Source organism: Amborella trichopoda, chromosome 10 (genome assembly GCF_054954075.1).
Source record: "Amborella trichopoda isolate Santa Cruz 75 chromosome 10, AtrichopodaSantaCruz75HAP2 v2.0, whole genome shotgun sequence".
Classification (NCBI taxonomy): Eukaryota; Viridiplantae; Streptophyta; class Magnoliopsida; order Amborellales; family Amborellaceae; genus Amborella; species Amborella trichopoda.
In genome coordinates this window covers 25,140,001-25,155,200 of record NC_142345.1, presented here as the reverse complement: position 1 = coordinate 25,155,200, position 15,200 = coordinate 25,140,001, and positions in this window count along the sequence as shown.

The following is a 15,200-nucleotide window of genomic DNA, read 5'->3' as shown; positions in this document are numbered from 1 at the left end:
CAATTCAAGGAAGAATCTCAAATTTTATTGCTCAATGTAGAGAATGAAAAGGGGTCATTACAATGATTTTTCAGCCTCTCTCTCAATGAGAGGTAGCGGCTATTTATAGACTAGGGTAAAATGTGGGTGGATTACCCAAAACTAACCTTAATTGATGATAATCAAGGTTTATTTGAATTAAAAAAAGATAAGAAAATAGGGTGCAAAATGACTTATTTGTCCCTGTCTAACAATTGAAGAAATTCCAAAACATTCTGTGCTAAAAAGTAGGGACATTCTTGATTCTTCTCGGGCGATCTATTGACGATCTAGCATTCGAATGAACAAAATATGATCACCTTCGCGTAGGGATCGATGCTACGATCATTTTGATATCAATTTTAAGCCATGAATCACACTTTAAAGGCATGATCACATAACTTGAATCTTGAAAACTTTTGATTGATAGTGCGTCTACATGTTGATGTTTTTTTTTTTCTGTGATTTCTTTACTGAATTGTACTGAGCATGTCACCACAATCATGCTTCAACAAACGAAATGCGATTTGGTACCTGAACGAAGTTTTGACAATCTTGGACTTTGGTTGGAATTTGGGATTCTGGCTGCTGGAATCTGTAGTTACTTCAACTTAATCTTGTACAAAATCCAACCATTCATCACGCACGGAGTTCGGAACAGTGATAGCCACAGACTTATACACACGATGCAACTGGTCTCATATCGATCAGGTTCGCGGGGGCTGTGATTTGGCTGCTCGAGTGAGTGGATGTCATACTGATTTTCTGCAACATGCAGCTTCGAATTACAAACTTCTCTCCAGCTTTTCTCCTGGTTCGGTTATCGTCACGAGACGTACCATATATCAAAATGCTCGTCTTGACGGGACAAATATGCTCCAATAAATTTAAGCGCGATCCGATCTCGGACGAGTGAGATATGAGTGTCGCAAGTCACTATTCGTGATTGTCCCTTTAATGGAGATTACTTGCAGGGTGGTCGGAATTTGACGAAACTTGGCGGAAGGCTTTTAGGAGTCCTTATGAAGATCTTGACCTGTTTTAAGGCTACTCTGAGACCGTCAAAATTTTCACTATTTGTCAAACTTTATTGACTGACTTCTCCCTTTTATTCTGCATCGGGGACCCATTGTGCTGAAAAATGTCTTCAAACAATCATTTCTCAAGTTTATGTAAGGAGAGCTCAATATCTTGATTAGGTATAGTCACAATAATCTCTTCGCCATGTAAACATTAGTTAATTAGGATATGTATACTTTACTTTAAGTTAAATTAAAGAAATAAAATATCATTTTGTCCAGCAATAATAATTTCCTAAATCGTTTTTGCTCATATTGTCTAGATGTCTGTTGGTAGCTAACATGGAATAATCTGCACAACTAAGAAATGCTTCTTTGTTCTCTTGAAATTTGTGAAATATTGATATGTATGATTGTGATTGCGATGATATCCTCTTCATTTTCTACAATATGAAAAGTTTCAAATTATTTTCATGCAAGATTGAAGAAACCTTAATCCAATTTTTCTTTTTGTGTTTTTTTGAAGTATAATTATTCAATATAATTAACTCCAAATTCATGCAAACTAACTTATTTACTTTTAATAATCAATTCATTAACTATGTTTTATTATGTAATGCATGTTAATACTATATTGATATCAATAATTTTTGAAATTTAATTTATGATAAAGAAAACATATCTTTTTTATTTGATGATTATAAAAATATCGTATTCTTTTATTTCAAATTTTTTAACTTAAAATCAGGAAAATATTTAATTTCTTATTTTTGAAAAATGGAATCTATTGCGATTAATAATTCTTAATTTTGAAATTTTAATATACAAAAATTATGATTTTTTTTTTTAGTATTTAAATTTATCTAGAAATTATTTAAAAAAAAATCATAATTTACCTAGATTATGTTTATAAAAAAGGAAAATTAAGGGAACCATAAAAGTTCATCTAAAGAATTTATAAGCAATATTAATAATAGAAATCTATCCTAAATATAATTTTGTGATAACAATAGTTGAAGACCAATAGTAACAGCATTAATTCTGTGTTGTCCGGGAAGGAACTGCCTGATCCGGGCTCTTTCTCGAATTTAGATGATGAAAGAGACAGTGTTTCGATGGCAGACTCATCCGCAGAAACAACTTCCGATCTGTGTTCCTTGATATCAAAGTTGGGTGAAACTCTTGATGTTATTGGTGATGACGCCCATGGTAAGGGAAGTGGTGTTGTTGATGGAGATGATATTGTTAATGGCAATCGTGTTGATGTTAATGTTTCTTGTACTAGTGAAGATGGTGATGTTATTCGTGAGGATGGTGAGGTATGGAAGAGCCAGTCTTGCAAGATGAAACTTTTCCGCCATTACAATCTAGTATGCCATTGCATAACCCAAAAATTGCGAGCTGCTGGAATGAAGGAAAATCCTCGGATCTTCTTTTTCGGGGAAAAAAATACAAATTGGTATTTTTATTTTGATGATGCTGAGGTCTCTTCTGCTGAAGTTGTTGATGGGAGGGGCTATGTAAAGATCGAAGATGAGGTTGCTGACCTCTGTTTGGGGAGACAAGAGTTTTGTCTCTTTGGATACTTCCTTGGTAGAAGTTCGGAGTGTTCTATATGAAGGCCATGTTAAAAAAGATGTGGAAAATTAAGCGGGACCTAAAAATCTTCTCTCTAAATAATGGGTTCCTGGTTTTTCGATTTAAAAGTAGAGAAGAGATGGAGGTTGCCAGATCTGGGGGACCGTGTTTTTTGAATAAGAAGTGTTTAGTTCTGCAAGACTGAGATCCAACTGTGCAACCTTCAAGAAAGACAAGGCAACTCGTTCCAATATGGATCAAGCTTCCTGGACTCCCAATGGTATTCTGGGAGCCGAAAGTGTTGTTTCGAATCTCATTACCGGTTGGGAAGCCTTGCTTCATGGATAAACCTACTAAGTTAAGGACAAGATCAGAACCAAGGGTTTGTGTTGCCTTGAACTTAAAGAAACCTCGACTCAAGGAGGTGTGGTTTGAGATAAAAGGGAAGCACTATAAACAACAGGTTGCTTACGAATTTATTCTAATATCTTGTGATTCATGCAAGAAATAGAAAATGGGCCATACTACAGATCTCTGCAATTCAGCCTTGCCACCTAAAGCGCAAAAGGAGCCCAATGGTGCTGTTGTTTCAAAACCATCTGGTGAAGAAGGGTAGGCGTGTGGTTAAGGGTAGAAAACATTTCATATACAAAAAGAAATTGGCAAATACTGAATCTAACAAGTTCAAGATCCTAGAGAACTTGGAAGATTATGAAGGAGCATCGACTTCACTGGTTCTTAAGAATAAGGAGCATGCAGGAGTTATAACAGCAGCCATGGTTGCTGAGCGCGAGGAACAAAGCTTAGGTGGATGGAAAGCTGACCTGTCTACTACCGGATTGGTTGGTGCTGCTGTTGCGCTCCATCAGGACGAGGGCAATCTTGCATTTACGGCATCTTCTGTGGTAGAAGATGGTAACTAAAAAATGGACTCTCTACCGCCTTCTAATACGATGGGAGATGGTATTGAGGAAAGCTTTTCGCTTTCCAATTTTACAAAAGTTGAAATATCAAAAAATATAGATCCTACTATTCAGGGCTTGGATAAGGAGGAAGTTGCTATTTTCAAGCCCATAGATTCTAATACAATGGGAGATGGAATTGAGGAAAGTCTATCACTTTCCAGTTCTGTACAATTTGAAATATCAAAAAATATGACACCTACTATTAAGTACTTAGATAAGGAGGAAGTTCCTATTTAGAAACCCATGGACAACTCATGCAAATCTAATGAGATGATGAAGGGCATGCATGTAATGTCAACGTGCCTCTCAACGTTGACACAAGAAAGTAACAATTCTGCTATGAGAGTTTCTATCTCTTCATAAGGGGAGTTAGATGCCACGTTGACACAAAGTGATCATATGTTGAAACATGGCAGAGTTAATCTCGAAGGTATTCCTGCTGATGTGCAATTTCAAGTGATGGTTGATGTTGCAAAATTGCCTCAAGCTACGGGCACATATGTTATTGAGGTGAGATGCTCAAATGTTCCTACTCAGGATGCGAAGTTGCCTTTGGCTAAGGGTGCTACTGCTGCTGATGTGAGGCCCTTAAAGGCTTCTATGAATGATGCGGAGTCAACAGATACCCATAGTCCAGAAATTGCTGATGTTGGTGGAGCATGGAGGTCAATCAGGAACAAAACGGCATCAATAAAGGCACAATGCATCTTGAAGGACGGGGTGCAATCTGGAGGAGGGAAATCTTCCTCCATAGGTATATTCTCCAATCTTTAGTTTTTTTATGTCTATCAGTTCATGGAATGTTTGAGACTTGAGATGCCTTGGTAGGATATCATATATTCTTGGGTTAGTTAAAAATCATAATGTTGGGCGTTTGTTTCTTTTGGAAACTAAACTCCCCTCCGAATTGGTTGTGAGTTGGGTTAGAAAACTTAGTTTTTATGGTAATGTAATGGAAAATGAAGTAGAAGGTAGATCACGAATCATGGTTTTATGGAATACATGCATATTTTCAGTCAATGTGTTAAACACCAGTGAGCATATGATAACTGTCCAGGCAACATGGTTATGAAATGGATGCATCTTAACTGTTTCGGGTGTCTATGCTTTTAACTCGGTTGTTCAGAGAGCATATCTTTGGGATCAGATGAGAGATGTATGTGCAGCTACAGGGGTCCTTCGATAGCTTTGGGTGACTTCAATACGATATTAGACAATTCTGAAAAGATGGGTGGCATGAATTCACTACCACAAGATTCAAGGGACTTTGCACATACTTTGGTTGACAATGCGTTAATTGACTTAGGCTCAACAAGGGGGTGGTTCACTTGGTCTAATATCCAACTTAGGAGAAGATGCATCAAAAAACGTCTAGACCAGGCCCTAATAAATATGGAATGGGTTTTATCTTATCAAGAATCCAAGGTAGAGTTACTTCCAAAGGGTAATTCTGATCATTGCTCTTTGCTGGTGAATTTATCAACCTGGATTCCAGACGGACTGAACCAATTCAAATACTTCACGACTTGGCAACAATTCCCGAGATTGATGGATGTTATCTCTGATTCATGGCAACTTAGAGCCAAGGGCAACACTATGTTCCGTTCTGTGAGAATGCTGAAAAGGCTAAGAAGTGTCCTAAGAGATTGGAATAGATGCTCTTTTAGCCATGTGGGGAATCAAATATTTAATACTCGACGTCAATTATTAATTTTGCATGATGATTTAAGTCGGGATCCTTCTAATGAGAATATGATGATGGAAGAAAAACATGTACACATGCCCTACAACAATTACTTTCACATGAGGTGAGTATGTGGAGACAAAAATCTCGACAGACTTGGTTGAAGGATGGGGATTCAAATACCTATTTCTTCCATTTGTCCACCATCATAAGAAGAAGAAATGCTGGTTCAAAATCTAAAAAAATCACAATGGGATTTCTCTGACTTCTGAGGCAGAAATCCAAAATAACATGATTGACTATTTTGAAGAATTATTGGCACAAGAAAGTAATATTGATCTTAGTCTGGTTGATCATGTTCTTCCTTCTTCAATTCTTAATGAAGATCAGCAAAGGGAACTTATAAAGGAGGTGTCTATAGAGGAAGTAAAATCCTGTATTTGGGGAATGAAGAGTGAGAGTGCGCCAGGCCGAGATGGCTTTACAGTGGAATTTTATAAGTTTAGTTTGGGAAGTGATCAAGAAGGATTTATTTTTAGCATTGTACGACTTTTTCCAAAAAGGTAAATTCCTTAAGCATACGAATTCCACATTCATTTGCCTTATCCCAAAATTCAATTCCCCTTGTTTTACGAAGGACTTTAGGCTAATTGGTTTGTGTAATGTTCTTTACAAAATCATAAGCAAACTTATTTCAAATAGATTGAGGGAGGTGTTACGTACTTTGATCGATTGCAAACAAGCCGCTTTTTTAAATGGGAGATTGATCACATATAACATATTGATGGCTAATGAGCTTATTTCACTATGTCATAAATACTCAATCAATCCAAAGATGTCTTTGTAGTTGGATCTAAGTAGTGCATATGATCGGGTTTCTTGGGATTTTGTTCTTGTGAGGTTGCATGTTTTGGATTTCCCAGATCTTTTTTTTATAGGATTTGTCACTGTATTACTACTCCCTCATTCTCGGTGCTTCATAATGGTTCCCCAATAGGATATTTAAGAGAAAAAAGAGGCTTACGGTAGGGGGACCTTCTATATCTGTATCTGTTTTTTGTTGGTAATGGATGTCATGAGTAGGCAGTTCGATCAGGCATTACTATAAGGTACCCTTCCTATGGCTTTTCCTTTTGGTTGTGACCATGGGCTATCGCATCTATTTTATGCTGACGATGCAATTATTTTTTGTGAGGTCTTCTTTAGCTACTGCAAAACAGATAAATTCTATTCTATGTATGTTTGGAAATACCACAGGGCAAATATTGAATGTAACTAAAAATACGGCTTTATGTTTTGAAGTTTTCCTGAATGCATTATATTTGATCTTAAAGGAATTGGGGTTTGGTGAGGGTTCTTTTCCAGTAAGATACTTGGGAATGCCTCTATTCCATAGTAACCTGAAGCATCATAATTGTCAGAATCTCATGAGGAAATTCATTAGCAAGATAGAAACATGGTAGGCTTTATCCCTCTCTTATGCAGGTCAGTTACAATTGTTGAGATCATTATTAAGTTCATCGGCCATTTTTTGGGTTCTATCATTTCTATCGCTAAAGCGCGCATGTAGTATGTTAGAGTGACATCAGAGAAATTTTCTATGGGTTGGTACAACTCGTAAGAAGGGGGTTCACCTGGTAAAATGGAAAAATGTATGTTTGCCAATGGAAGAGGGGCGACTTGGAATTCATGTTATTATTGAGTTCAATAATGCAGGCATGATGAAGTTGGCATGGAGGATTATGACTAAGCTGTCTTCTCTTAGAGCTCGCTTCTTTAGGCACAAGTACTTCAGAAATTGTTCAATCTGGGAAGTTGATACGAATTCCTATTCCCATGCATGGAAGGGCATTCAAATGAGGTTGTTTCTCTTGCGTCACAATGTTCGATGGATTATTGGGGATGGAATGACAATTAACTTTTGGATAGATCCATGGTTATAAAAAAAAGCCATTTTAGAATCTTATGGTTCTCATATTCATAAGGACCTGGGAAGTTTTGCCAAGCCTAAGGTTGTAGACTACTTAAATGGTTCTCCACAATCCTGGTGTTTCCCTACCCCTGGACCAAGACAAGCTCTTAGAACCTAGAATCAATGGATCAGAATTTGGAAGGAAGTGGAGGTTGCCTCAATCCCTCTAAACCCCAAGATTCACTCTACAAATGGAATGTTTTATGTTAAAGAGGCATGAAACTTCATCTGTCGTAAGGGCTCTTCTCAACCAGTCTTTAGGGCACTATGGTCTTCTAAGTGTCATCGAAGGGCTAAATGGTTCTCCTGGTTGAGCCTTCATCATCGTCTTCCTATCTCTTCTCTCATGCAATGAAGGGGAATCACCCTTGCCTTTGTGTGCCCTTTTTGTCATGTCAATGATGACAATATTTACCATATTTTGCTTAAATGTGTTTTCTCACAAGGAATTTGGAAGTCGATAGCATGGCAATGTGGAAAACGCTTTATTACAGGCTGTTATATTGTAGCTACACTGCATAAATGGTTAGCATTCAGATTCATGTCTGATGGTATTATCAACATTTGTCATTCTATCTTCTTCACAACTATATGGATGCTTTGGGAGGGAGTGAAACTACTGTATGTTTCAAGGAAGGACACTCACTCTTGCAAAGCTGACTCGAAGGATCACCTACCATATTCGTGATTTGGTGGATGCTAAGGCATAGACTTACCATATCTCAGAAAAGGCAATTACTGAGAATTTACGACTTACGTGGCGACAACAGAGAATCAAGTTACCCATAACAGTGTATGAGCTTTTCCACGTTCACAACATTTTAAGCTAAATATTGATGGGTGTCTCGTGACGGGATGATGGATATTTCATTGCCGCTTTCTCGGTTCCTCTTGGAATTGCTTCCAATAAGTATGCAGAATTTCGAGGTTTACATGGGGGTGTTGATTTAGCCACTCAAATGGAATGCTTCCCCTTGCAAATTGAGAATGATTCTTCTTTACTTGTTTAGGTCATACAGGGCAAGTGTAAAGCTCCATGGGCTCTTCATATCATATCTATTAATTGCAAGTCTAGACTTCAAAATCATTCACGGTCCATTTGCCTTGTTTACCGTGAGGCTAATATGGTGGTTGATGTTCTTGCCAAAAAGGCTACAATTTTTGCGGAGGCCACCATTTGGTGCTCTAGGCCTCCAGATTTTCTTAACCTTCAGCTACTTCATGAAGTGGTGCAATTACCTTATTGTAGGATTGTAAGATACTACGATGTAATTTTTACTATTTTTTATTAATGAAAAACGGATAGAGGATCTTCTCCCTCACTGATTTACACAAAAAAACAAAACAAAATTAACAATAAATCAAGAGAGGGTGTTAAAATAGTCGAACTAAAATATCCATATATTGTAGGTATGATAATTTGGGAAAGCTTTGTGTCCCGTGATCGTAGTCCTTAGATCAGAGTAGATGTCTGAGATGGCTTGAGTCACAATGTCACAAGTTGGCTCTTAACCGTCAGATCTTGATCGGATGACTCATAATTTTTGTTTTTAATTTTTATTCTATAGATGATTTTGAAGCAAAATTTGGGGAATGTATATATCTAATAGGGGTGATCATGATAAAAATAATAAACAAATATTTCTGATGATAAATAATTACCAGAATACCCCTAAAAATATTAGGGATATTTTTATTATTTATATTTATGAGAAATATATATATATTTTTTTCAGGTCACCCTAGATTTATGATAGGACACCCAAAATTTCATTTAAAAATATTTTATAGAAAAATATTAAAAATAAAATAGTGTTTGATGTGACATTATGGCATGAACAATTGTAGCCATCAATTTTGAATCAAACTGCTAAGAAGTGGGGTAACTTATATATTGTTGGGGTCACACATAAATCTTTCCCTAATAATTTCTACACAATCATCATTTATAAATCACTAATTATTCTAAAATCCATAATATAGAGAAACTCAAAAGAGAAAAAAAACAAATCACTAATTATTATAAAATCCATAATATAAAAAAACCCAAAAGAAAAAAAAAAAATCATTAATTATTCTAAAATCCATAATATAGAAAAATCCAAAAAACATAATCTAGGGAAAGAGAACATTAATAAAATACAAACAATAAGTTTAGAGAAATACTATTAAACCATGAATTAGCTGATATTAACATCTACGAAATAATGGAAAAAAACAATCAATGAATATTTTTATTGCATGATAAATAAAAAAAGTTTCTACTTTTTCCATTTAAGGTTTAATAATTATCATGTGATCTAAAACCACCTTAAGAAAATACAAACAATAAGTATAGAGAGAAGTATAATTCATCCATTCATCCAAGAGAGAAAGTATAAGTTCGAGATTGAATAAAAAGAAGATTCAAGGAATGAACTTAAGATTCAACTTTTTTTTTGCAATTTTCAATATTTAATATACCAAAATAATAATATTTACAGAGGAAGTAGGTAAGTGAGAAGAATTTTGGAAACTCATGTATCTTCCTTGGTCTTTGTTTGAGTTGCAGAAAGATAGAAGAAAATAGGTGGGTCCTCATGTCTCTTCCTTATTGTTTCCTATAGTTTTTGGGCGTTTTGATGTTGTTCGAAAAAAATAACCACGTTTGAGGAGGCATCGATACAGTGAGAAAAAAGAAATCTTGCAAGAAGGTGATAGACATAATATATATTCATTAGAGGGAGAAATACATACATTTAGTTATCACCCGTTCCAAGAGGCACAACTATATCCGTCATTCTTATGTATACGATGGTTGCAACATTTATCTATAGAGAGAACATTATCTATAGAGAAAGAACACTAAAGATAAGAGGGGTTCTGTCATGACCTTGCCCCCCCCCCCCTCCCACCCCGACCCCTGTCGGAGGGCGACAGAGTGTGGGATAGCGATCGGAGGTCGCGAATATCACTCAGGTGGGAGTGGCTCAACACATAAAAACACAGAATCAAAAGCAAACCATGAAAGAAAACTAGAATAAATCCATTCAACAAATAAATATCAATTCAAAAGTACAACTATCTCAGTCATTCAATATCCAAAAGTTCTTACAATTCCATCAAGGCACTATTGGCCCAAAATACACAAACTAGAATATATATCGTAATGGTGAGACCACCAAAACATACTATGAAAATCTTCGGAAGACGACTTTTCAAACTTCTCAACTTCAAGCTTCAAACCCCCAAACGACTACTCGTCTTTAACACAGATGCCAACACCCTTCACTTTACAGTTATGTAATAAGATGCAATGAGCTAATAGCCCAATAAGCAGATCTACACCATTGCATTCCAACTAGTATAACAGTGATAATAATATGCAGTGTACCCATATTCACAAGGTATCAAGTGAACTTCCCCAATGTACTTCTCAATACTCTAACAGTAATGTGATAAAAGCAATTTCATATACAATGTATAAGTCACGATCACCTTACTTAAAGCAGACCAGTAAGGACAACAGAGCACAGTTAAAAAACTAGTAAGGCCTACTTTCAAAATAGAAGTTCCATTGCTCAGGCTAAGCCAATCCTGTTACTTGAAACCTTTACTCTCATTTAAGAGGGAGGACAATGACAAGTGGGTGCCCCATTTCGTAATGCCCTTTCTCACATACACATCCCCAGCGCGCTTTGGGGTTTTCGATAGGCAGTGTGGCCTTGCAAAACACAACCTCCTTGTGCCCTTCTACCATTGGGTGACCCAATGCGTAGTGCCCATATAGATCTGGGGGGCGCGACCCTCCCAGATATTCACATTCACATCCTGACTCCAGTCTTATCATGGGGAGTTAGGAAAAGATCTTAGCTGTCAGCACCTCATTCACACAGTAGGTGCTCATTCACATATCACATAAACATCACAGTACCATCATTCATACAGTAGGTACCCATTCATATATCACATAAGTAGCACGACACCATCATTCACATAGTAGGTGCTCATTCACATATCACATAAACAATACGGTACCATCATTCACACAGTAGGTACCCATTCACATATCACGTAACCACTATTATTATCACATCATGACGATATTAGTACCTCAACATGATAGTATCAATATCACATTTTGATCGTGGCATATCACATTTAAACAGTATCACAATGACAGTACCATAGTAATAGTAACATTATTCCAGTTAAGCCTTACCACTCAATTTCCTGCCATCAAGGGCAATGACGTGCACTTACCATTAAGGTCGTAACTTTTGGACTGTTTAGAGTTCGAAGATGGATCCAAAACCAATTTTGTACTAAACACACATATCTTTTAAATGGGTATAGTTTGAAGCAATGGTTTAAAAAACGGATCGGTGACCCGGATCGGGCTTCCAAAAAACCGATCCGGATCGGCGAATCGACGATCCGGATCGAAAATCGGGTGAATCGGTCAGAATAAAGCTTAAAAAAATTCGAAAAAATTATTAAAATTCATTATTAATATTGTTTTTTAGGAATTCAATAAAAAATGAGGGTACTCTATTAAGAATTTTCATGTTTTTGAATGAATATGCGAATATTGATATGTTCTTTCCCTACATGAACCGCCATTCAGCATTTAATTTACAGTATTTCGTACTCATCCCTACACTGTTGCTGTTGGGACTCGATATGTGAATAATATGGCTGGGTTAGGGTGGCCTCAGAATCATCATCTCTCTCATTTTCTCTTTGAATAATATGGATTAAAAAAAAAAAAAACAAATTTTCAAAAAAATCGATCATGGATTAAAAAAAAAATCACAAATTTTCAAAAAATTCTATCATGGATTACAAAAAAAAATTCGATCATGGATTAAAAAAAAAAATCACAAATTTTCAAAAAATTCAATCATGGATCACATAAAATTCGATCATGGATTACGGGGTCATAACTTTTGGACCGATTAGACTTTAAAGATGGTTCCAAAACCAATTTTGTACTAAACACACCTATGTTTTAAATGGGGGTGGTTTGAAGACAATTGGACCCCGTTTGGCGTCTTAAAGGTTCAAAGAGGTGAGGGTTTACTAGCTGCACCCTGCAGTGCATAGTAGACAGCGGCATACCCTGCTTCATATCGCTATAACTCCCAAACAGTGAAGCAACTTATGACGGTTTCAAAATAAAAGTTTACGCCAAGGTGTATTTCTTTCTAACAAAGCTAATTTGAAAGCATTTGGATTCTATTGGGTGGTTCAAATATTCATGCTAAACAAGGTGATAGTTCTGAATTTTATCAATACTGCCCACAGTGACATACCTTCATAAAACGGAGTATAACTTTTAATCTAAGAAGAATTTCAAAATAGTTTATCATGCAAATTTTAGTCCATTCCAAGATCTTTCAAACAGCTATCATTTGACCGAAAATGGAATTCGTTTGGTTAGTTAAAATTAGTGACCACAGTAGCATCAGTGGAAAAATCTAGGAAAACAATCAACAGTGCTATACCCTCTCATTTTGAAACGTAGCTTCATTTTCATAAATAATTTCAACAGTGGGAAAAAATGAACATTTTACTGGTCCATCCCTTCTTCACAATACCATAGTATTAGTAACATTATTCTAGTTAAGCCTTACCGCTTAATTTCCTGCCATCAAGGGCAATGACGTGTGCTTACCATTATGGTCGTAACGTTTGGACCGTTTAGAGTTTGAAGATAGTTCCAAAACCAATTTTGTACTAAATAAGAATATCTTTCAAATGGGGGTAGCTTGAATACAATTGGACCTCGTTTGGCTTCTTAAAGGTTCAAAGAGGTGAGGGTTTACTGGCTGCACCCTGCGGTGCATAAGGGACAGTGGCATACCCTACTTCATATCACTATAACTCCCAAACCGTGAAGCAACTTGTGACGGTTTCAGAATAAAAGTTTAAGTCAAGACGTATATCTTTTTAACAAAGCTAATTTAAAAGCATTTGGATTTCTTTAGGTGGTTCAAAGACTCATGCCAAACAAGGTAATAGTTCTGAATTTTATCAACACTGCCCATAGTTACAAACCTTCATAAAACGAAGTACAACTTTCAATCTAAGAAGAATTTCAAAATAGTTTCTTCATGCAAGTTTTAGTCCATTCAAAGATTTTTCAAAAAGCTATGGTTTGACTAAAAAAGGATTTCATTTGGTTAGCTAAAATTAGTGACAACTGTAGCATCAGTGGAAAAATCCAGGAAAACAGTCAACAGTGATATACCCTCTCATTTTGAAACATAACTTCATTTTTATAAAGAAATTCAACAGTGGGAAAAAACTGACATTTTACTAGACTCGTACATCTTTCCAATGGCCGTAATTTGAGATAAATTAGACTCCATTTGACTCTTCAAAAGCCTCTTTCAAGGATATACATATTTCTGGAGTTTCACAGTGGCATATAACATGTCTCAAGAACACATTCCATGACCTTTATTTTATGGTGAAGAACATGATAAGAACTATTCTTTCACAATGTACACACATAACATGCATTTCTTACATAATTTAAGAATCATACATTTATTCTCAACATCCACCATTATCATAGAACAAAGGTCCCAAATTTCAGTGAACAAGACAAAAGGATTTTCTACATCACTTACACTTTCATTTCTCATTTCCAATGCATAAATTCCCATGCATCCTTATAACTATAATGCAATGGTGAAGGATACACTTAAATGAACAACAATGGTGCCTTCTCCAATCCTCTTCTCATAGCTCTCACCCTCTCAACAATGGCTGCCCTCCAACAGTCACTTATTCAAACCTTGTGCCTTAGAGAAGGAGAGATGAAGTTAGAATGAGTGGCATGGGTGAGAGAAGAGGCTTAAGTACTCTTGTGTTTGAGGTGGCTGACCAAGTATTACCAAGAGGCTAAAAAATCTGGACAAGTGGCTCTCAAATCTCCATGCATTTAACAAGTGACACTCATAATCCATGCATGTCAGAAACACAGCCGGTGCTACACAGTCGACGCTACCCACATGGCGACACACAACTGACGTTGGTTCATCCCTTCTTCACAGCCGGCGCTGCACACTCAACACAGCCGGCGCTAGACACTCAACATAGCCGACGCTGATCTATTCATAGCCGGTGCTGCACACCACACAGCTGGTGCTACACACTCAACACAGCCGGCGGGAGCACAGGCGGCAAGAACACAACCAGCAGAAGCACACTTCACAGCCGACGATAGAAAACTTCACAACACAGCCGTCACTCCTTCTCTTGACGAGCACAACGTTGCGCTCTTCACTGCCGCGCGCTCTACTATCCTTCCTTTCTCCTTATCTTGCCATGCACTCTAACTGGCCGGGAAAAATCTGGGTCGTCATAGGTTCTCTTCTTACCTAAACTCTAAGGATCATTAGATGAAAAGCCTTAAAGAACAATTAGCCTCTGTTCTAATCGTCACAATCCCTACATTCTACGCATCATACTCTAATCATCACAAGCCCTGCATTCTAAGTGTTACATTGCTCCAAGGAAGTCCCGTGTCATATTGTTTCTCAAAAGACATAAGAAAAAATAGTAGAAAATACTAAGCACCTTTATCTACGGTGGATAGCGTTATTGCGTGTCATCTATTGTAGAAAGATATATATATATATATATATATATATGAAAAAGTCTTTCCAACGCCTATAGGTGAAAATGAACAGTGATTTCACCTATGCTCATCACTGTTCAAAGTTCACCGCATGGTCACGATTATCCGGTAGTGTTTCAATTTTTCTTTTTTTTTCTATAAATCAGAATGATCTGAAATTTGGAGCGTGTGTACATCTTATTGAGATGTACCTAATAAAAATATTAAAAAAATATTTTGTAAGATATAAGTTCACCAAAATACCCCCATAAATTTTCAGAGGTAGTTTGATTAATTTATATTTTGATAATTATTTTTTTTATATTTTTATTAGATTCTCTTATTTTTGATGAAC